Below are 23,231 nucleotides of genomic sequence, written 5' to 3'. Positions count from 1 at the left end.
TCTCTTTACAATATTTGCAATATTTTGATTGTTAACATGCAATATATGAATGCATGTCTGGATGATGTGTAAGGGGGCAATACCACACCTTAATGTATTCACTGTAAAAGAAAAAGTATGTATCATCTTACTATAAAATAAAGTGGAGAAAACACAAATAAGACTTTTTTCCACACAGGTTTAATCGGCTATTTCCTGATATTCTTCAATGCGTTCTGATATTGACTGGTAATTGTGTTTGATACTTTCTTAGACTATTTCTGCCTCTGGCTGATGTGTATTTTCTTTCCAAACTCCACCAGAGCCTATGATTACACAGCATCCTATCTGTGGAAAACGGCAGTGCAGGGATAGGGAAGAAAACTATGGGCATCCAAAGGAGCCCGGCTTGCTCAGTCGGTAGCGCATGAGACTCTTAATCTCAGGGTTGTGGGTTCGAGCCCCACGTTGGGCGAAAACAACTAAAATTTTAGTGCTTTTTGACCAAAAAAATAGAAATTGAAAGTCTCTTTACAATATTTGCAATATTTTGATTGTTAACATGCAATATATGAATGCATGTCTGGATGATGTGTAATGGGGCAATACCACACCTTAATGTATTCACTGTAAAAGAAAAAGTATGCATCATCTTACTATAAAATAAAGTGGAGAAAACACAAATAAGACTTTTTTCCACACAGGTTTAATCGGCTATTTCCTGATATTCTTCAATGCGTTCTGATATTGACTGGTAATTGTGTTTGATACTTTCTTAGACTATTTCTGCCTCTGGCTGATGTGTATTTTCTTTCCAAACTCCACCAGAGCCTATGATTACACAGCATCCTATCTGTGGAAAACGGCAGTGCAGGGATAGGGAAGAAAACTATAGGCATCCAAAGGAGCCCGGCTAGCTCAGTCGGTAGGGCATGAGACTCTTAATCTCAGAGTCGTGGGTTTGAGCCCCACGTTGGGCGAAAACAACTAAAATTGTAGTGCTTTTTGACCAAAAAAATACATCCTATCTGTGGAAAACGGCAGTGCAGGGATAGGGAAGAAAACTATAGGCATCCAATGGAGCCCGGCTAGCTCAGTCGGTGGAGCATGAGACTCTTAATCTCAGGGTCGTGGGTTCGAGCCGCAAGTTGGGCGAAAACAACTAAAATTGTAGTGCTTTTTTGACCAAAAAAATACATCCTATCTGTGGAAAGCGGCAGTGCAGGGATAGGGAAGAAAACGTTGGGCGAAAACAACTAAAATTTGAGTGCTTTTTGACCAAAAAAATAGAAATTGAAAGTCTCTTTCCAATATTTGCAATATTTTGATTGTTAACATGCAATATATGAATGCATGTCTGGATGATGTGTAATGGGGCAATACCACACCTTAATGTATTCACTGTAAAAGAAAAAGTATGTATCATCTTACTATAAAATAAAGTGGAGAAAACACAAATAAGACTTTTTTCCACACAGGTTTAATCGGCTATTTCCTGATATTCTTCAATGCGTTCTGATATTGACTGGTAATTGTGTTTGATACTTTCTTAGACTATTTCTGCCTCTGGCTGATGTGTATTTTCTTTCCAAACTCCACCAGAGCCTATGATTACACAGCATCCTATCTGTGGAAAACGGCAGTGCAGGGATAGGGAAGAAAACTATAGGCATCCAAAGGAGCCCGGCTAGCTCAGTCGGTAGAGCATGAGACTCTTAATCTCAGGGTCGTGGGTTCGAGCCCCACGTTGGGCGAAAACAACTAAAATTTTTGTGCTTTTTGACCAAAAAAATAGAAATTGAAAGTCTCTTTGCAATATTTTCATTGTTAACATGCAATATATGAATGCATGTCTGGATGATGTGTAATGGGGCAATACCACACCTTAATGTATTCACTGTAAAAGAAAAAGTATGCATCATCTTACTATAAAATAAAGTGGAGAAAACACAAATAAGACTTTTTTCCACACAGGTTTAATCGGCTATTTCCTGATATTCTTCAATGCGTTCTGATATTGACTGGTAATTGTGTTTGATACTTTCTTAGACTATTTCTGCCTCTGGCTGATGTGTATTTTCTTTCCAAACTCCACCAGAGCCTATGATTACACAGCATCCTATCTGTGGAAAACGGCAGTGCAGGGATAGGGAAGAAAACTATAGGCATCCAAAGGAGCCCGGCTAGCTCAGTCGGTAGAGCATGAGACTCTTAATCTCAGAGTCGTGGGTTTGAGCCCCACGTTGGGTGAAAACAACTAAAATTGTAGTGCTTTTTGACCAAAAAAATACATCCTATCTGTGGAAAACGGCAGTGCAGGGATAGGGAAGAAAACTATAGGCATCCAATGGAGCCCGGCTAGCTCAGTCGGTAGAGCATGAGACTCTTAATTTCAGGGTCGTGGGTTCGAGCCGCACGTTGGGCGAAAACAACTAAAATTGTAGTGCTTTTTTGACCAAAAAAATACATCCTATCTGTGGAAAGCGGCAGTGCAGGGATAGGGAAGAAAACGTTGGGGGAAAACAACTAAAATTTGAGTGCTTTTTGACCAAAAAAATAGAAATTGAAAGTCTCTTTACAATATTTGCAATATTTTGATTGTTAACATGCAATATATGAATGCATGTCTGGATGATGTGTAAGGGGGCAATACCACACCTTAATGTATTCACTGTAAAAGAAAAAGTATGTATCATCTTACTATAAAATAAAGTGGAGAAAACACAAATAAGACTTTTTTCCACACAGGTTTAATCGGCTATTTCCTGATATTCTTCAATGCGTTCTGATATTGACTGGTAATTGTGTTTGATACTTTCTTAGACTATTTCTGCCTCTGGCTGATGTGTATTTTCTTTCCAAACTCCACCAGAGCCTATGATTACACAGCATCCTATCTGTGGAAAACGGCAGTGCAGGGATAGGGAAGAAAACTATGGGCATCCAAAGGAGCCCGGCTTGCTCAGTCGGTAGCGCATGAGACTCTTAATCTCAGGGTCGTGGGTTCGAGCCCCACGTTGGGCGAAAACAACTAAAATTTTAGTGCTTTTTGACCAAAAAAATAGAAATTGAAAGTCTCTTTACAATATTTGCAATATTTTGATTGTTAACATGCAATATATGAATGCATGTCTGGATGATGTGTAATGGGGCAATACCACACCTTAATGTATTCACTGTAAAAGAAAAAGTATGCATCATCTTACTATAAAATAAAGTGGAGAAAACACAAATAAGACTTTTTTCCACACAGGTTTAATCGGCTATTTCCTGATATTCTTCAATGCGTTCTGATATTGACTGGTAATTGTGTTTGATACTTTCTTAGACTATTTCTGCCTCTGGCTGATGTGTATTTTCTTTCCAAACTCCACCAGAGCCTATGATTACACAGCATCCTATCTGTGGAAAACGGCAGTGCAGGGATAGGGAAGAAAACTATAGGCATCCAAAGGAGCCCGGCTAGCTCAGTCGGTAGGGCATGAGACTCTTAATCTCAGAGTCGTGGGTTTGAGCCCCACGTTGGGCGAAAACAACTAAAATTGTAGTGCTTTTTGACCAAAAAAATACATCCTATCTGTGGAAAACGGCAGTGCAGGGATAGGGAAGAAAACTATAGGCATCCAATGGAGCCCGGCTAGCTCAGTCGGTGGAGCATGAGACTCTTAATCTCAGGGTCGTGGGTTCGAGCCGCAAGTTGGGCGAAAACAACTAAAATTGTAGTGCTTTTTTGACCAAAAAAATACATCCTATCTGTGGAAAGCGGCAGTGCAGGGATAGGGAAGAAAACGTTGGGCGAAAACAACTAAAATTTGAGTGCTTTTTGACCAAAAAAATAGAAATTGAAAGTCTCTTTCCAATATTTGCAATATTTTGATTGTTAACATGCAATATATGAATGCATGTCTGGATGATGTGTAATGGGGCAATACCACACCTTAATGTATTCACTGTAAAAGAAAAAGTATGTATCATCTTACTATAAAATAAAGTGGAGAAAACACAAATAAGACTTTTTTCCACACAGGTTTAATCGGCTATTTCCTGATATTCTTCAATGCGTTCTGATATTGACTGGTAATTGTGTTTGATACTTTCTTAGACTATTTCTGCCTCTGGCTGATGTGTATTTTCTTTCCAAACTCCACCAGAGCCTATGATTACACAGCATCCTATCTGTGGAAAACGGCAGTGCAGGGATAGGGAAGAAAACTATAGGCATCCAAAGGAGCCCGGCTAGCTCAGTCGGTAGAGCATGAGACTCTTAATCTCAGGGTCGTGGGCTCGAGCCCCACGTTGGGCGAAAACAACTAAAATTTTTGTGCTTTTTGACCAAAAAAATAGAAATTGAAAGTCTCTTTGCAATATTTTCATTGTTAACATGCAATATATGAATGCATGTCTGGATGATGTGTAATGGGGCAATACCACACCTTAATGTATTCACTGTAAAAGAAAAAGTATGCATCATCTTACTATAAAATAAAGTGGAGAAAACACAAATAAGACTTTTTTCCACACAGGTTTAATCGGCTATTTCCTGATATTCTTCAATGCGTTCTGATATTGACTGGTAATTGTGTTTGATACTTTCTTAGACTATTTCTGCCTCTGGCTGATGTGTATTTTCTTTCCAAACTCCATCAGAGCCTATGATTACACAGCATCCTATCTGTGGAAAGCGGCAGTGCAGGGATAGGGAAGAAAACTATAGGCATCCAAAGGAGCCCGGCTAGCTCAGTCGGTAGAGCATGAGACTCTTAATCTCAGGGTCGTGGGTTCGAGCCCCACGTTGGGCGAAAACAACTAAAATTGTAGTGCTTTTTGACCAAAAAAATACATCCTATCTGTGGAAAACGGCAGTGCAGGGATAGGGAAGAAAACTATAGGCATCCAAAGGAGCCCGGCTAGCTCAGTCGGTAGAGCATGAGACTCTTAATCTCAGGGTCGTGGGTTCGAGCCCCACGTTGGGCGAAAACAACTAACATTGTAGTGCTTTTTTGACCAAAAAAATACATCCTATCTGTGGAAAGCGGCAGTGCAGGGATAGGGAAGAAAACGTTGGGCGAAAACAACTAAAATTTGAGTGCTTTTTGACCAAAAAAATAGAAATTGAAAGTCTCTTTACAATATTTGCAATATTTTGATTGTTAACATGCAATATATGAATGCATGTCTGGATGATGTGTAAGGGGGCAATACCACACCTTAATGTATTCACTGTAAAAGAAAAAGTATGTATCATCTTACTATAAAATAAAGTGGAGAAAACACAAATAAGACTTTTCTCCACACAGGTTTAATCGGCTATTTCCTGATATTCTTCAATGCGTTCTGATATTGACTGGTAATTGTGTTTGATACTTTCTTAGACTATTTCTGCCTCTGGCTGATGTGTATTTTCTTTCCAAACTCCACCAGAGCCTATGATTACACAGCATCCTATCTGTGGAAAACGGCAGTGCAGGGATAGGGAAGAAAACTATAGGCATCCAAAGGAGCCCGGCTAGCTCAGTCGGTAGAGCATGAGACTCTTAATCTCAGAGTCGTGGGTTTGAGCCCCACGTTGGGCGAAAACAACTAAAATTGTAGTGCTTTTTGACCAAAAAAATACATCCTATCTGTGGAAAACGGCAGTGCAGGGATAGGGAAGAAAACTATAGGCATCCAATGGAGCCCGGCTAGCTCAGTCGGTAGAGCATGAGACTCTTAATCTCAGGGTCGTGGGTTCGAGCCGCACGTTGGGCGAAAACAACTAAAATTGTAGTGCTTTTTTGACCAAAAAAATACATCCTATCTGTGGAAAGCGGCAGTGCAGGGATAGGGAAGAAAACGTTGGGCGAAAACAACTAAAATTTGAGTGCTTTTTGACCAAAAAAATAGAAATTGAAAGTCTCTTTCCAATATTTGCAATATTTTGATTGTTAACATGCAATATATGAATGCATGTCTGGATGATGTGTAATGGGGCAATACCACACCTTAATGTATTCACTGTAAAAGAAAAAGTATGCATCATCTTACTATAAAATAAAGTGGAGAAAACACAAATAAGACTTTTTTCCACACAGGTTTAATCGGCTATTTCCTGATATTCTTCAATGCGTTCTGATATTGACTGGTAATTGTGTTTGATACTTTCTTAGACTATTTCTGCCTCTGGCTGATGTGTATTTTCTTTCCAAACTCCATCAGAGCCTATGATTACACAGCATCCTATCTGTGGAAAGCGGCAGTGCAGGGATAGGGAAGAAAACTATAGGCATCTAAAGGAGCCCGGCTAGCTCAGTCGGTAGAGCATGAGACTCTTAATCTCAGGGTCGTGGGTTCGAGCCCCACGTTGGGCGAAAACAACTAAAATTTTAGTGCTTTTTGACCAAAAAAATAGAAATTGAAAGTCTCTTTACAATATTTGCAATATTTTGATTATTAACATGCAATATATGAATGCATGTCTGGATGATGTGTAATGGGGCAATACCACACCTTAATGTATTCACTGTAAAAGAAAAAGTATGTATCATCTTACTATAAAATAAAGTGGAGAAAACACAAATAAGACTTTTTTCCACACAGGTTTAATCAGCTATTTCCTGATATTCTTCAATGCGTTCTGATATTGACTGGTAATTGTGTTTGATACTTTCTTAGACTATTTCTGCCTCTGGCTGATGTGTATTTTCTTTCCAAACTCCACCAGAGCCTATGATTACACAGCATCCTATCTGTGGAAAACGGCAGTGCAGGGATAGGGAAGAAAATTATAGGTATCCAAAGGAGCCCGGCTAGCTCAGTCGGTAGAGCATGAGACTCTTAATCTCAGGGTTGTGGGTTCGAGCCCCACGTTGGGCGAAAACAACTAAAATTGTAGTACTTTTTGACCAAAAAAATACATCCTATCTGTGGAAAACGGCAGTGCAGGGATAGGGAAGAAAACTATAGGCATCCAAAGGAGCCCGGCTAGCTCAGTCGGTAGAGAATGAGACTCTTAATCTCAGGGTCGTGGGTGCGAGCCCCACGTTGGGCGAAAACAACTAAAATTTTAATGCTTTTTGACCAAAAAAATAGAAATTGAAAGTCTCTTTACAATATTTGCAATATTTTGATTGTTAACATGCAATATATGAATGCATGTCTGGATGATGTGTAATGGGGCAATACCACACCTTAATGTATTCACTGTAAAAGAAAAAGTATGTATCATCTTACTATAAAATAAAGTGGAGAAAACACAAATAAGACTTTTTTCCACACAGGTTTAATCGGCTATTTCCTGATATTCTTCAATGCGTTCTGATATTGACTGGTAATTGTGTTTGATACTTTCTTAGACTATTTCTGCCTCTGGCTGATGTGTATTTTCTTTCCAAACTCCACCAGAGCCTATGATTACACAGCATCCTATCTGTGGAAAGCGGCAGTGCAGGGATAGGGAAGAAAACTATAGGCATCCAAAGGAGCCCGGCTTGCTCAGTTGGTAGAGCATGAGACTCTTAATCTCAGGGTCGTGGGTTCGAGCCCCACGTTGGGCAAAAACAACTAAAATTGTAGTGCTTTTTGACCAAAAAAATACATCCTATCTGTGGAAAACGGCAGTGCAGGGATAGGGAAGAAAACTATAGGCATCCAAAGGAGCCCGGCTAGCTCAGTCGGTAGAGCATGAGACTCTTAATCTCATGGTCGTGGGTTCGAGCCCCACGTTGGGCGAAAACAACTAAAATTTTAGTGCTTTTTGACCAAAAAAATAGAAATTTAAAGTCTCTTTGCAATATTTTCATTGTTAACATGCAATATATGAATGCATGTCTGGATGATGTGTAATGGGGTAATACCACACCTTAATGTATTCACTGTAAAAGAAAAAGTATGTATCATCTTACTATAAAATAAAGTGGAGAAAACACAAATAAGACTTTTTTCCACACAGGTTTAATCGCCTATTTCCTGATATTCTTCAATGCGTTCTGATATTGACTGGTAATTGTGTTTGATACTTTCTTAGACTATTTCTGCCTCTGGCTGATGTGTATTTTCTTTCCAAACTCCACCAGAGCCTATGATTACACAGCATCCTATCTGTGGAAAACGGCAGTGCAGGGATAGGGAAGAAAACTATAGGCATCCAAAGGAGCCCGGCTAGCTCAGTCGGTAGAGCATGAGACTCGTAATCTCAGGGTCGTGGGTTCGAGCCCCACTTTGGGCAAAAACAACTAAAATTGTAGCGCTTTTTGACCAAAAAAATACATCCTATCTGTGGAAAACGGCAGTGCAGGGATAGGGAAGAAAACTATAGGCATTCAAAGGAGCCCGGCTAGCTCAGTCGGTAGAGCATGAGACTCTTAATCTCAGGGTCGTGGGTGCGAACCCCACGTTGGGCGAAAACAACTAAAATTTTAATGCTTTTTGACCAAAAAAATAGAAATTGAAAGTCTCTTTACAATATTTGCAATATTTTGATTGTTAACATGCAATATATGAATGCATGTCTGGATGATGTGTAATGGGGCAATACCACACCTTAATGTATTCACTGTAAAAGAAAAAGTATGTATCATCTTACTATAAAATAAAGTGGAGAAAACACAAATAAGACTTTTTTCCACACAGGTTTAATCGGCTATTTCCTGATATTCTTCAATGCGTTCTGATATTGACTGGTAATTGTGTTTGATACTTTCTTAGACTATTTCTGCCTCTGGCTGATGTGTATTTTCTTTCCAAACTCCACCAGAGCCTATGATTACACAGCATCCTATCTGTGGAAAACGGCAGTGCAGGGATAGGGAAGAAAACTATAGGTATCCAAAGGAGCCCGGCTAGCTCAGTCGGTAGAGCATGAGACTCTTAATCTCAGGGTCGTGGGTTCGAGCCCCACGTTGGGCGAAAACAACTAAAATTGTAGTACTTTTTGACCAAAAAAATACATCCTATCTGTGGAAAACGGCAGTGCAGGGATAGGGAAGAAAACTATAGGCATCCAAAGGAGCCCGGCTAGCTCAGTCGGTAGAGCATGAGACTCTTAATCTCAGGGTCGTGGGTGCGAGCCCCACGTTGGGCGAAAACAACTAAAATTTTAATGCTTTTTGACCAAAAAAATAGAAATTGAAAGTCTCTTTACAATATTTGCAATATTTTGATTGTTAACATGCAATATATGAATGCATGTCTGGATGATGTGTAATGGGGCAATACCACACCTTAATGTATTCACTGTAAAAGAAAAAGTATGTATCATCTTACTATAAAATAAAGTGGAGAAAACACAAATAAGACTTTTTTCCACACAGGTTTAATCGCCTATTTCCTGATATTCTTCAATGCGTTCTGATATTGACTGGTAATTGTGTTTGATACTTTCTTAGACTATTTCTGCCTCTGGCTGATGTGTATTTTCTTTCCAAACTCCACCAGAGCCTATGATTACACAGCATCCTATCTGTGGAAAACGGCAGTGCAGCGATAGGGAAGAAAACTATAGGCATCCAAAGGAGCCCGGCTAGCTCAGTCGGTAGAGCATGAGACTCTTAATCTCAGGGTCGTGGGTTCGAGCCCCACGTTGGGCAAAAACCACTAAAATTGTAGTGCTTTTTGACCAAAAAAATACATCCTATCTGTGGAAAACGGCAGTGCAGGGATAGGGAAGAAAACTATAGGCATCCAAAGGAGCCCGGCTAGCTCAGTCGGTAGAACATGAGACTCTTAATCTCAGGGTCGTGGGTGCGAACCCCACGTTGGGCGAAAACAACTAAAATTTTAATGCTTTTTGACCAAAAAAATAGAAATTGAAAGTCTCTTTACAATATTTGCAATATTTTGATTGTTAACATGCAATATATGAATGCATGTCTGGATGATGTGTAATGGGGCAATACCACACCTTAATGTATTCACTGTAAAAGAAAAAGTATGTATCATCTTACTATAAAATAAAGTGGAGAAAACACAAATAAGACTTTTTTCCACACAGGTTTAATCGGCTATTTCCTGATATTCTTCAATGCGTTCTGATATTGACTGGTAATTGTGTTTGATACTTTCTTAGACTATTTCTGCCTCTGGCTGATGTGTATTTTCTTTCCAAACTCCACCAGAGCCTATGATTACACAGCATCCTATCTGTGGAAAACGGCAGTGCAGGGATAGGGAAGAAAACTATAGGTATCCAAAGCAGCCCGGCTAGCTCAGTCGGTAGAGCATGAGACTCTTAATCTCAGGGTCGTGGGTTCGAGCCCCACGTAGGGCGAAAACAACTAAAATGTTAGTGCTTTTTGACCAAAAAAATACATCCTATCTGTGGAAAACGGCAGTGCAGGGATAGGGAAGAAAACTACAGGCATCTAAAGGAGCCCGGCTAGCTCAGTCGGTAGAGCATGAGACTCTTAATCTCAGGGTTGTGGGTGCGAGCCCCACGTTGGGCAAAAACAACTAAAATTTTAATGCTTTTTGACCAAAAAAATAGAAATTGAAAGTCTCTTTACAATATTTGCAATATTTTGATTGTTAACATGCAATATATGAATGCATGTCTGGATGATGTGTAATGGGGCAATACCACACCTTAATGTATTCACTGTAAAAGAAAAAGTATGTATCATCTTACTATAAAATAAAGTGGAGAAAACACAAATAAGACTTTTTTCCACACAGGTTTAATCAGCTATTTCCTGATATTCTTCAATGCGTTTTGATATTGACTGGTAATTGTGTTTGATACTTTCTTAGACTATTTCTGCCTCTGGCTGATGTGTATTTTCTTTCCAAACTCCACCAGAGCCTATGATTACACAGCATCCTATCTGTGGAAAACGGCAGTGCAGGGATAGGGAAGAAAACTATAGGCATCCAAAGGAGCCCGGCTAGCTCAGTCGGTAGAGCATGAGACTCTTAATCTCAGGGTCGTGGGTTCGAGCCCCACGTTGGGCAACAACAACTAAAATTGTAGTGCTTTTTGACCAAAAAAATACATCCTATCTGTGGAAAACGGCAGTGCAGGGATAGGGAAGAAAACTATAAGCATCCAAAGGAGCCCGGCTAGCTCAGTCGGTAGAGCATGAGACTCTTAATCTCAGGGTCGTGGGTGCGAGCCCCACGTTGGGCGAAAACAACTAAAATTTTAATGCTTTTTGACCAAAAAAATAGAAATTGAAAGTCTCTTTACAATATTTGCAATATTTTGATTGTTAACATGCAATATATGAATGCATGTCTGGATGATGTGTAATGGGGCAATACCACACCTTAATGTATTCACTGTAAAAGAAAAAGTATGTATCATCTTACTATAAAATAAAGTGGAGAAAACACAAATAAGACTTTTTTCCACACAGGTTTAATCGGCTATTTCCTGATATTCTTCAATGCGTTCTGATATTGACTGGTAATTGTGTTTGATACTTTCTTAGACTATTTCTGCCTCTGGCTGATGTGTATTTTCTTTCCAAACTCCACCAGAGCCTATGATTACACAGCATCCTATCTGTGGAAAGCGGCAGTGCAGGGATAGGGAAGAAAACTATAGGCATCCAAAGGAGCCTGGCTAGCTCAGTTGGTAGAGCATGAGACTCTTAATCTCAGGGTCGTGGGTTCGAGCCCCACGTTGGGCAAAAACAACTAAAATTGTAGTGCTTTTTGACCAAAAAAATACATCCTATCTGTGGAAAACGGCAGTGCAGGGATAGGGAAGAAAACTATAGGCATCCAAAGGAGCCCGGCTAGCTCAGTCGGTAGAGCATGAGACTCTTAATCTCAGGGTCGTGGGTTCGAGCCCCACGTTGGGCGAAAACAACTAAAATTTTAGTGCTTTTTGACCAAAAAAATAGAAATTGAAAGTCTCTTTGCAATATTTTCATTGTTAACATGCAATATATGAATGCATGTCTGGATGATGTGTAATGGGGCAATACCACATCTTAATGTATTCACTGTAAAAGAAAAAGTATGTATCATCTTACTATAAAATAAAGTGGAGAAAACACAAATAAGACTTTTTTCCACACAGGTTTAATCGGCTATTTCCCTGATATTCTTCAATGCGTTCTGATATTGACTGGTAATTGTGTTTGATACTTTCTTAGACTATTTCTGCCTTTGGCTGATGTGTATTTTCTTTCCAAACTCCACCAGAGCCTATGATTACACAGCATCCTATCTGTGGAAAACGGCAGTGCAGGGATAGGGAAGAAAACTATAGGCATCCAAAGGAGCCCGGCTAGCTCAGTCGGTAGAGCATGAGACTCTTAATCTCAGGGTCGTGGGTTCGAGCCCCACGTTGGGCGAAAACAACTAAAATTGTAGTGCTTTTTGACCAAAAAAATACATCCTATCTGTGGAAAACGGCAGTGCAGGGATAGGGAAGAAAACTATAGGCATCCAAAGGAGCCCGGCTAGCTCAGTCGGTAGAGCATGAGACTCTTAATCTCAGGGTCGTGGGTTCGAGCCCCATGTTGGCGAAAACAACTAAAATTTTAATGCTTTTTGACCAAAAAAATAGAAATTGAAAGTCTCTTTACAATATTTGCAATATTTTCATTGTTAACATGCAATATATGAATGCATGTCTGGATGATGTGTAATGGGGCAATACCACACCTTAATGTATTCACTGTAAAAGAAAAAGTATGTATCATCTTACTATAAAATAAAGTGGAGAAAACACAAATAAGACTTTTTTCCACACAGGTTTAATCGGCTATTTCCTGATATTCTTCAATGCGTTCTGATATTGACTGGTAATTGTGTTTGATACTTTCTTAGACTATTTCTGCCTCTGGCTGATGTGTATTTTCTTTCCAAACTCCACCAGAGCCTATGATTACACAGCATCCTATCTGTGGAAAGCGGCAGTGCAGGGATAGGGAAGAAAACTATAAGCATCCAAAGGAGCCCGGCTAGCTCAGTCGGTAGAGCATGAGACTCTTAATCTCAGGGTCGTGGGTTCGAGCCCCATGTTGGGCGAAAACAACTAAAATTTTAGTGCTTTTTGACCAAAAAAATAGAAATTGAAAGTCTCTTTGCAATATTTTCATTGTTAACATGCAATATATGAATGCATGTCTGGATGATGTGTAATGGGGCAATACCACACCTTAATGTATTCACTGTAAAAGAAAAAGTATGTATCATCTTACTATAAAATAAAGTGGAGAAAACACAAATAAGACTTTTTTCCACACAGGTTTAATCGGCTATTTCCTGATATTCTTCAATGCGTTCTGATATTGACTGGTAATTGTGTTTGATACTTTCTTAGACTATTTCTGCCTCTGGCTGATGTGTATTTTCTTTCCAAACTCCACCAGAGCCTATGATTACACAGCATCCTATCTGTGGAAAGCGGCAGTGCAGGGATAGGGAAGAAAACTATAGGCATCCAAAGGAGCCCGGCTAGCTCAGTCAGTAGAGCATGAGACTCTTAATCTCAGGGTCGTGGGTGCGAACCCCACGTTGGGCGAAAACAACTAAAATTTTAGTGCTTTTTGACCAAAAAAATAGAAATTGAAAGTCTCTTTACAATATTTGCAATATTTTGATTGTTAACATGCAATATATGAATGCATGTCTGGATGATGTGTAATGGGGCAATACCACACCTTAATGTATTCACTGTAAAAGAAAAAGTATGTATCATTTTACTATAAAATAAAGTGGAGAAAACACAAATAAGACTTTTTTCCACACAGGTTTAATCGGCTATTTCCTGATATTCTTCAATGCGTTCTGATATTGACTGGTAATTGTGTTTGATACTTTCTTAGACTATTTCTGCCTTTGGCTGATGTGTATTTTCTTTCCAAACTCCACCAGAGCCTATGATTACACAGCATCCTATCTGTGGAAAACGGCAGTGCAGGGATAGGGAAGAAAACTATAGGCATCCAAAGGAGCCCGGCTAGCTCAGTCGGTAGAGCATGAGACTCTTAATCTCAGGGTCGTGGGTTCGAGCCCCACGTTGGGCGAAAACAACTAAAATTGTAGTGCTTTTTGACCAAAAAAATACATCCTATCTGTGGAAAACGGCAGTGCAGGGATAGGGAAGAAAACTATAGGCATCCAAAGGAGCCCGGCTAGCTCAGTCGGTAGAGCATGAGACTCTTAATCTCAGGGTCGTGGGTTCGAGCCCCATGTTGGCGAAAACAACTAAAATTTTAATGCTTTTTGACCAAAAAAATAGAAATTGAAAGTCTCTTTACAATATTTGCAATATTTTCATTGTTAACATGCAATATATGAATGCATGTCTGGATGATGTGTAATGGGGCAATACCACACCTTAATGTATTCACTGTAAAAGAAAAAGTATGTATCATCTTACTATAAAATAAAGTGGAGAAAACACAAATAAGACTTTTTTCCACACAGGTTTAATCGGCTATTTCCTGATATTCTTCAATGCGTTCTGATATTGACTGGTAATTGTGTTTGATACTTTCTTAGACTATTTCTGCCTCTGGCTGATGTGTATTTTCTTTCCAAACTCCACCAGAGCCTATGATTACACAGCATCCTATCTGTGGAAAGCGGCAGTGCAGGGATAGGGAAGAAAACTATAGGCATCCAAAGGAGCCCGGCTAGCTCAGTCGGTAGAGCATGAGACTCTTAATCTCAGTGTCGTGGGTTCGAGCCCCATGTTGGGCGAAAACAACTAAAATTTTAGTGCTTTTTGACCAAAAAAATAGAAATTGAAAGTCTCTTTGCAATATTTTCATTGTTAACATGCAATATATGAATGCATGTCTGGATGATGTGTAATGGGGCAATACCATACCTTAATGTATTCACTGTAAAAGAAAAAGTATGCATCATCTTACTATAAAATAAAGTGGAGAAAACACAAATAAGACTTTTTTCCACACAGGTTTAATCGGCTATTTCCTGATATTCTTCAATGCGTTCTGATATTGACTGGTAATTGTGTTTGATACTTTCTTAGACTATTTCTGCCTCTGGCTGATGTGTATTTTCTTTCCAAACTCCACCAGAGCCTATGATTACACAGCATCCTATCTGTGGAAAGCGGCAGTGCAGGGATGAGGAAGAAAACTATAGGCATCCAAAGGAGCCCGGCTAGCTCAGTCGGTAGAGCATGAGACTCTTAATCTCAGGGTCGTGGGTGCGAACCCCACGTTGGGCGAAAACAACTAAAATTTTAGTGCTTTTTGACCAAAAAAATAGAAATTGAAAGTCTCTTTACAATATTTGCAATATTTTGATTGTTAACATGCAATATATGAATGCATGTCTGGATGATGTGTAATGGGGCAATACCACACCTTAATGTATTCACTGTAAAAGAAAAAGTATGTATCATCTTACTATAAAATAAAGTGGAGAAAACACAAATAAGACTTTTTTCCACACAGGTTTAATCGGCTATTTCCTGATATTCTTCAATGCGTTCTGATATTGACTGGTAATTGTGTTTGATACTTTCTTAGACTATTTCTGCCTCTGGCTGATGTGTATTTTCTTTCCAAACTCCACCAGAGCCTATGATTACACAGCATCCTATCTGTGGAAAGCGGCAGTGCAGGGATAGGGAAGAAAACTATAGGCATTCAAAGGAGCCCGGCTAGCTCAGTTGGTAGAGCATGAGACTCTTAATCTCAGGGTCGTGGGTTCAAGCCCCACGTTGGGAGAAAACAACTAAAATTGTAGTGCTATTTGACCAAAAAAATACATCCTATCTGTGGAAAACGGCAGTGCAGGGATAGGGAAGAAAACTATAGGCATCCAAAGGAGCCCGGCTAGCTCAGTCGGTAGAGCATGAGACTTTTAATCTCAGGGTCGTGGGTTCGACCCCCACGTTGGGCGAAAACAACTAAAATTGTAGTGCTTTTTGACCAAATAAATACATCCTATCTGTGGAAAGCGGCAGTGCAGGGATAGGGTACAAAACGTTGGGCGAAAACAACTAAAATTTTAGTGCTTTTTGACCAAAAAAATAGAAATTGAAAGTCTCTTTACAATATTTGCAATATTTTCATTGTTAACATTCAATATATGAATGCATGTCTGGATGATGTGTAATGGGGCAATACCACTCCTTAATGTATTCACTCTAAAAGAAAAAGTATGTATCATCTTACTATAAAATAAAGTGGAGAAAACACAAATAAGAATTTTTTCCACACAGGTTTAATCGGCTATTTCCTGATATTCTTCAATGCGTTCTGATATTGACTGGTAATTGTGTTTGATACTTTCTTAGACTATTTCTGCCTCTGGCTGATGTGTATTTTCTTTACAAACTCCACCAGAGCCTATGATTACACAGCATCCTATCTGTGGAAAGCGGCAGTGCAGGGATAGGGAAGAAAACTATAGGCATCCAAAGGAGCCCGGCTAGCTCAGTCGGTAGAGCATGAGACTCTTAATCTCAGGGTCGTGGGTTCGAGCCCCACGTTGGGCGAAAACAACTAAAATTTTAGTGCTTTTTGACCAAAAAAATAGAAATTGAAAGTCTCTTTGCAATATTTTCATTGTTAACATGCAATATATGAATGCATGTCTGGATGATGTGTAATGGGGCAATACCATACCTTAATGTATTCACTGTAAAAGAAAAAGTATGCATCATCCAAAGGAGCCCGGCTAGCTCAGTCGGTAGAGCATGAGACTCTTAATCTCAGGGTCGTGGGTTCGAGCCCCACGTTGGGCGAAAACAACTAAAATTGTAGTGCTTTTTGACCAAAAAAATACATCCTATCTGTGGAAAACGGCAGTGCAGGGATAGGGAAGAAAACTATAGGCATCCAAAGGAGCCCGGCTAGCTCAGTCGGTAGAGCATGAGACTCTTTATCTCAGGGTCGTGGGTTCGAGCCCCACGTTGGCGAAAACAACTAAAATTTTAATGCTTTTTGACCAAAAAAATAGAAATTGAAAGTCTCTTTACAATATTTGCAATATTTTCATTGTTAACATGCAATATATGAATGCATGTCTGGATGATGTGTAATGGGGCAATACCACACCTTAATGTATTCACTGTAAAAGAAAAAGTATGTATCATCTTACTATAAAATAAAGTGGAGAAAACACAAATAAGACTTTTTTCCACACAGGTTTAATCGGCTATTTCCTGATATTCTTCAATGCGTTCTGATATTGACTGGTAATTGTGTTTGATACTTTCTTAGACTATTTCTGCCTCTGGCTGATGTGTATTTTCTTTCCAAACTCCACCAGAGCCTATGATTACACAGCATCCTATCTGTGGAAAGCGGCAGTGCAGGGATAGGGAAGAAAACTATAGGCATCCAAAGGAGCCCGGCTAGCTCAGTCGGTAGAGCATGAGACTCTTAATCTCAGGGTCGTGGGTTCGAGCCCCATGTTGGGCGAACACAACTAAAATTTTAGTGCTTTTTGACCAAAAAAATAGAAATTGAAAGTCTCTTTGCAATATTTTCATTGTTAACATGCAATATATGAATGCATGTCTGGATGATGTGTAATGGGGCAATACCATACCTTAATGTATTCACTGTAAAAGAAAAAGTATGCATCATCTTACTATAAAATAAAGTGGAGAAAACACAAATAAGACTTTTTTCCACACAGGTTTAATCGGCTATTTCCTGATATTCTTCAATGCGTTCTGATATTGACTGGTAATTGTGTTTGATACTTTCTTAGACTATTTCTGCCTCTGGCTGATGTGTATTTTCTTTCCAAACTCCACCAGAGCCTATGATTACACAGCATCCTATCTGTGGAAAGCGGCAGTGCAGGGATAGGGAAGAAAACTATAGGCATCCAAAGGAGCCCGGCTAGCTCAGTCGGTAGAGCATGAGACTCTTAATCTCAGGGTCGTGGGTTCGAGCCCCACGTTGGCGAAAACAACTAAAATTTTAATGCTTTTTGACCAAAAAAATAGAAATTGAAAGTCTCTTTACAATATTTGCAATATTTTCATTGTTAACATGCAATATATGAATGCATGTCTGGATGATGTGTAATGGGGCAATACCACACCTTAATGTATTCACTGTAAAAGAAAAAGTATGTATCATCTTACTATAAAATAAAGTGGAGAAAACACAAATAAGACTTTTTTCCACACAGGTTTAATCGGCTATTTCCTGATATTCTTCAATGCGTTCTGATATTGACTGGTAATTGTGTTTGATACTTTCTTAGACTATTTCTGCCTCTGGCTGATGTGTATTTTCTTTCCAAACTCCACCAGAGTCTATGATTACAGAGCATCCTATCTGTGGAAAGCGGCAGTGCAGGGATAGGGAAGAAAACTATAGGCATCCAAAGGAGCCCGGCTAGCTCAGTCGGTAGAGCATGAGACTCTTAATCTCAGGGTCGTGGGTTTGAGCCCCATGTTGGGCGAAAACAACTAAAATTTTAGTGCTTTTTGACCAAAAAAATAGAAATTGAAAGTCTCTTTGCAATATTTTCATTGTTAACATGCAATATATGAATGCATGTCTGGATGATGTGTAATGGGGCAATACCACACCTTAATGTATTCACTGTAAAAGAAAAAGTATGTATCATCTTACTATAAAATAAAGTGGAGAAAACACAAATAAGACTTTTTTCCACACAGGTTTAATCGGCTATTTCCTGATATTCTTCAATGCGTTCTGATATTGACTGGTAATTGTGTTTGATACTTTCTTAGACTATTTCTGCCTCTGGCTGATGTGTATTTTCTTTCCAAACTCCACCAGAGCCTATGATTACACAGCATCCTATCTGTGGAAAGCGGCAGTGCAGGGATAGGGAAGAAAACTATAGGCATCCAAAGGAGCCCGGCTAGCTCAGTCGGTAGAGCATGAGACTCTTAATCTCAGGGTCGTGGGTTCGAGCCCCATGTTGGGCGAAAACAACTAAAATTTTAGTGCTTTTTGACCAAAAAAATAGAAATTGAAAGTCTCTTTGCAATATTTTCATTGTTAACATGCAATATATGAATGCATGTCTGGATGATGTGTAATGGGGCAATACCATACCTTAATGTATTCACTGTAAAAGAAAAAGTATGCATCATCTTACTATAAAATAAAGTGGAGAAAACACAAATAAGACTTTTTTCCACACAGGTTTAATCGGCTATTTCCTGATATTCTTCAATGCGTTCTGATATTGACTGGTAATTGTGTTTGATACTTTCTTAGACTATTTCTGCCTCTGGCTGATGTGTATTTTCTTTCCAAACTCCACCAGAGCCTATGATTACACAGCATCCTATCTGTGGAAAGCGGCAGTGCAGGGATAGGGAAGAAAACTATAGGCATCCAAGGGAGCCCGGCTAGCTCAGTCGGTAGAGCATGAGACTCTTAATCTCAGGGTCGTGGGTGCGAACCCCACGTTGGGCGAACACAACTAACATTTTAGTGCTTTTTGACCAAAAAAATAGAAATTGAAAGTCTCTTTACAATATTTGCAATATTTTGATTGTTAACATGCAATACATGAATGCATGTCTGGATGATGTGTAATGGGGCAATACCACACCTTAATGTATTCACTGTAAAAGAAAAAGTATGTATCATCTTACTATAAAATAAAGTGGAGAAAACACAAATAAGACTTTTTTCCACACAGGTTTAATCGGCTATTTCCTGATATTCTTCAATGCGTTCTGAAATTGACTGGTAATTGTGTTTGATACTTTCTTAGACTATTTCTGCCTCTGGCTGATGTGTATTTTCTTTCCAAACTCCACCAGAGCCTATGATTACACAGCATCCTATCTGTGGAAAACAGCAGTGCAGGGATAGGGAAGAAAACTATAAGCATCCAAAGGAGCCCGGCTAGCTCAGTCGGTAGAGCATGAGACTCTTAATCTCAGGGTCGTGGGTTCGAGCCCCACGTTGGGCGAAAACAACTAAAATTGTAGTGCTTTTTGACCAAAAAAATACATCCTATCTGTGGAAAACGGCAGTGCAGGGATAGGGAAGAAAACTATAGGCATCCAAAGGAGCCCGGCTAGCTCAGTCGGTAGAGCATGAGACTCTTAATCTCAGGGTCGTGGGTTCGAGCCCCACGTTGGCGAAAACAACTAAATATTTAATGCTTTTTGACCAAAAAAATAGAAATTGAAAGTCTCTTTCTTCCCTATGATTACAGAGCATCCTATCTGTGGAAAGCGGCAGTGCAGGGATAGGGAAGAAAACTATAGGCATCCAAAGGAGCCCGGCTAGCTCAGTCGGTAGAGCATGAGACTCTTAATCTCAGGGTCGTGGGTTCGAGCCCCATGTTGGGCGAAAACAACTAAAATTTTAGTGCTTTTTGACCAAAAAAATAGAAATTGAAAGTCTCTTTGCAATATTTTCATTGTTAACATGCAATATATGAATGCATGTCTGGATGATGTGTAATGGGGCAATACCATACCTTAATGTATTCACTGTAAAAGAAAAAGTATGCATCATCTTACTCTAAAATAAAGTGGAGAAAACACAAATAAGACTTTTTTCCACACAGGTTTAATCGGCTATTTCCTGATATTCTTCAATGCGTTCTGATATTGACTGGTAATTGTGTTTGATACTTTCTTAGACTATTTCTGCCTCTGGCTGATGTGTATTTTCTTTCCAAACTCCACCAGAGCCTATGATTACACAGCATCCTATCTGTGGAAAGCGGCAGTGCAGGGATAGGGAAGAAAACTATAGGCATCCAAAGGAGCCCGGCTAGCTCAGTCGGTAGAGCATGAGACTCTTAATCTCAGGGTCGTGGGTGCGAACCCCACGTTGGGCGAACGCAACTAACATTTTAGTGCTTTTTGACCAAAAAAATAGAAATTGAAAGTCTCTTTACAATATTTGCAATATTTTGATTGTTAACATGCAATACATGAATGCATGTCTGGATGATGTGTAATGGGGCAATACCACACCTTAATGTATTCACTGTAAAAGAAAAAGTATGTATCATCTTACTATAAAATAAAGTGGAGAAAACACAAATAAGACTTTTTTCCACACAGGTTTAATCGGCTATTTCCTGATATTCTTCAATGCGTTCTGAAATTGACTGGTAATTGTGTTTGATACTTTCTTAGACTATTTCTGCCTCTGGCTGATGTGTATTTTCTTTCCAAACTCCACCAGAGCCTATGATTACACAGCATCCTATCTGTGGAAAACAGCAGTGCAGGGATAGGGAAGAAAACTATAAGCATCCAAAGGAGCCCGGCTAGCTCAGTCGGTAGAGCATGAGACTCTTAATCTCAGGGTCGTTGGTTCGAGCCCCACGTTGGGCGAAAACAACTAAAATTGTAGTGCTTTTTGACCAAAAAAATACATCCTATCTGTGGAAAACGGCAGTGCAGGGATAGGGAAGAAAACTATAGGCATCCAAAGGAGCCCGGCTAGCTCAGTCGGTAGAGCATGAGACTCTTAATCTCAGGGTCGTGGGTTCGAGCCCCACGTTGGCGAAAACAACTAAATATTTAATGCTTTTTGACCAAAAAAATAGAAATTGAAAGTCTCTTTACAATATTTGCAATATTTTCATTGTTAACATGCAATATATGAATGCATGTCTGGATGATGTGTAATGGGGCAATACCACACCTTAATGTATTCACTGTAAAAGAAAAAGTATGTATCATCTTACTATAAAATAAAGTGGAGAAAACACAAATAAGACTTTTTTCCACACAGGTTTAATCGGCTATTTCCTGATATTCTTCAATGCGTTCTGATATTGACTGGTAATTGTGTTTGATACTTTCTTAGACTATTTCTGCCTCTGGCTGATGTGTATTTTCTTTCCAAACTCCACCAGAGCCTATGATTACACAGCATCCTATCTGTGGAAAACGGCAGTGCAGGGATAGGGAAGAAAACTATAGGCATCCAAAGGAGCCCGGCTAGCTCAGTCGGTAGAGCATGAGACTCTTAATCTCAGTCGTGGGTTTGAGCCCCACGTTGGGCGAAAACAACTAAAATTGTAGTGCTTTTTGACCAAAAAAATACATCCTATCTGTGGAAAACGGCAGTGCAGGGATAGGGAAGAAAACTATAGGCATCCAATGGAGCCCGGCTAGCTCAGTCGGTAGAGCATGAGACTCTTAATCTCAGGGTCGTGGGTTCGAGCCGCACGTTGGGCGAAAACAACTAAAATTGTAGTGCTTTTTGACCAAAAAAATAAATCCTATCTGTGGAAAGCGGCAGTGCAGGGATAGGGAAGAAAACGTTGGGCGAAAACAACTAAAATTTTAGTGCTTTTTGACCAAAAAAATAGAAATTGAAAGTCTCTTTACAATATTTGCAATATTTTGATTGTTAACATGCAATATATGAATGCATGTCTGGATGATGTGTAATGGGGCAATACCACACCTTAATGTATTCACTGTAAAAGAAAAAGTATGTATCATCTTACTATAAAATAAAGTGGAGAAAACACAAATAAGACTTTTTTCCACACAGGTTTAATCGGCTATTTCCTGATATTCTTCAATGCGTTCTGATATTGACTGGTAATTGTGTTTGATACTTTCTTAGACTATTTCTGCCTCTGGCTGATGTGTATTTTCTTTCCAAACTCCACCAGAGCCTATGATTACACAGCATCCTATCTGTGGAAAACGACAGTGCAGGGATAGGGAAGAAAACTATAGGCATCCAAAGGAGCCCGGCTAGCTCAGTCGGTAGAGCATGAGACTCTTAATCTCAGGGTCGTGGGTTCGAGCCCCACGTTGGGCGAAAACAACTAAAATTGTAGTGATTTTTGACCAAAAAAATACATCCTATCTGTGGAAAACGGCAGTGCAGGGATAGGGAAGAAAACTATAGGCATCCAAAGGAGCCCGGCTAGCTCAGTCGGTAGAGCATGAGACGCTTAATCTCAGGGTCGTGGGTTCGAGCCCCACTTTGGGCAAAAACAACTAAAATTGTAGTGCTTTTTGACCAAAAAAATAGAAATTGAAAGTCTCTTTACAATATTTGCAATATTTTCATTGTTAACATGCAATATATGAATGCATGTCTGGATGATGTGTAATGGGGCAATACCATACCTTAATGTATTCACTGTAAAATAAAAAGTATGTATCATCTTATTATAAAATAAAGTGGAGAAAACACAAATAAGACTTTTTTTCACACAGGTTCAGTCAGCTATTTCTTTATATTCTTCAAAGCGTTCTGATATTGACTGGTAATTGTGTTTGATACTTTCTTAGACTATTTCTGCCTCTGGCTGATGTGTATTTTCTTTCCAAACTCCACCAGAGCCTATGATTACACAGCATCCTATCTGTGGAAACCGGCAGTGCAGGGATAGGG

At 39.4% G+C, this 23,231-nt stretch overlaps 17 non-coding genes across 17 annotated transcripts; all 17 read left to right on the top strand.

The window, feature by feature from the left end:
- Positions 1–1,660: 1,660 nt before the first annotated feature.
- Positions 1,661–1,733, top strand: TRNAK-CUU (transfer RNA lysine (anticodon CUU)). Its single transcript has one exon. It is a non-coding gene; the product is annotated as a tRNA-Lys (tRNA).
- Positions 1,734–4,705: 2,972 nt separating this feature from the next.
- TRNAK-CUU (transfer RNA lysine (anticodon CUU)) lies at positions 4,706–4,778 on the top strand. The gene has a single exon. It is a non-coding gene; the product is annotated as a tRNA-Lys (tRNA).
- Positions 4,779–4,880: 102 nt separating this feature from the next.
- Positions 4,881–4,953, top strand: TRNAK-CUU (transfer RNA lysine (anticodon CUU)). The gene has a single exon. It is a non-coding gene; the product is annotated as a tRNA-Lys (tRNA).
- Positions 4,954–6,253: 1,300 nt separating this feature from the next.
- Positions 6,254–6,326, top strand: TRNAK-CUU (transfer RNA lysine (anticodon CUU)). Its single transcript has one exon. It is a non-coding gene; the product is annotated as a tRNA-Lys (tRNA).
- A 1,287-nt stretch (positions 6,327–7,613) lies between these two features.
- TRNAK-CUU (transfer RNA lysine (anticodon CUU)) lies at positions 7,614–7,686 on the top strand. The gene has a single exon. It is a non-coding gene; the product is annotated as a tRNA-Lys (tRNA).
- A 423-nt stretch (positions 7,687–8,109) lies between these two features.
- Positions 8,110–8,182, top strand: TRNAT-CGU (transfer RNA threonine (anticodon CGU)). Its single transcript has one exon. It is a non-coding gene; the product is annotated as a tRNA-Thr (tRNA).
- Positions 8,183–8,789: 607 nt separating this feature from the next.
- On the top strand, positions 8,790–8,862 carry TRNAK-CUU (transfer RNA lysine (anticodon CUU)). Its single transcript has one exon. It is a non-coding gene; the product is annotated as a tRNA-Lys (tRNA).
- Positions 8,863–9,469: 607 nt separating this feature from the next.
- On the top strand, positions 9,470–9,542 carry TRNAK-CUU (transfer RNA lysine (anticodon CUU)). Its single transcript has one exon. It is a non-coding gene; the product is annotated as a tRNA-Lys (tRNA).
- A 1,287-nt stretch (positions 9,543–10,829) lies between these two features.
- TRNAK-CUU (transfer RNA lysine (anticodon CUU)) lies at positions 10,830–10,902 on the top strand. Its single transcript has one exon. It is a non-coding gene; the product is annotated as a tRNA-Lys (tRNA).
- A 607-nt stretch (positions 10,903–11,509) lies between these two features.
- On the top strand, positions 11,510–11,582 carry TRNAK-CUU (transfer RNA lysine (anticodon CUU)). The gene has a single exon. It is a non-coding gene; the product is annotated as a tRNA-Lys (tRNA).
- A 102-nt stretch (positions 11,583–11,684) lies between these two features.
- On the top strand, positions 11,685–11,757 carry TRNAK-CUU (transfer RNA lysine (anticodon CUU)). The gene has a single exon. It is a non-coding gene; the product is annotated as a tRNA-Lys (tRNA).
- A 424-nt stretch (positions 11,758–12,181) lies between these two features.
- TRNAK-CUU (transfer RNA lysine (anticodon CUU)) lies at positions 12,182–12,254 on the top strand. The gene has a single exon. It is a non-coding gene; the product is annotated as a tRNA-Lys (tRNA).
- Positions 12,255–13,861: 1,607 nt separating this feature from the next.
- Positions 13,862–13,934, top strand: TRNAK-CUU (transfer RNA lysine (anticodon CUU)). The gene has a single exon. It is a non-coding gene; the product is annotated as a tRNA-Lys (tRNA).
- Positions 13,935–16,314: 2,380 nt separating this feature from the next.
- On the top strand, positions 16,315–16,387 carry TRNAK-CUU (transfer RNA lysine (anticodon CUU)). The gene has a single exon. It is a non-coding gene; the product is annotated as a tRNA-Lys (tRNA).
- Positions 16,388–16,563: 176 nt separating this feature from the next.
- On the top strand, positions 16,564–16,636 carry TRNAK-CUU (transfer RNA lysine (anticodon CUU)). Its single transcript has one exon. It is a non-coding gene; the product is annotated as a tRNA-Lys (tRNA).
- A 3,103-nt stretch (positions 16,637–19,739) lies between these two features.
- Positions 19,740–19,812, top strand: TRNAK-CUU (transfer RNA lysine (anticodon CUU)). Its single transcript has one exon. It is a non-coding gene; the product is annotated as a tRNA-Lys (tRNA).
- Positions 19,813–22,576: 2,764 nt separating this feature from the next.
- Positions 22,577–22,649, top strand: TRNAK-CUU (transfer RNA lysine (anticodon CUU)). Its single transcript has one exon. It is a non-coding gene; the product is annotated as a tRNA-Lys (tRNA).
- The last annotated feature ends 582 nt before the right edge of the window (positions 22,650–23,231 follow it).

Source organism: Ambystoma mexicanum, chromosome 4q, assembly GCF_040938575.1.
Source record: "Ambystoma mexicanum isolate Mex_15411 chromosome 4q, UKY_AmexF1_1, whole genome shotgun sequence".
Classification (NCBI taxonomy): domain Eukaryota; kingdom Metazoa; phylum Chordata; class Amphibia; order Caudata; family Ambystomatidae; genus Ambystoma; species Ambystoma mexicanum.
This window is presented reverse-complemented; position numbering and strand designations above follow the sequence as displayed.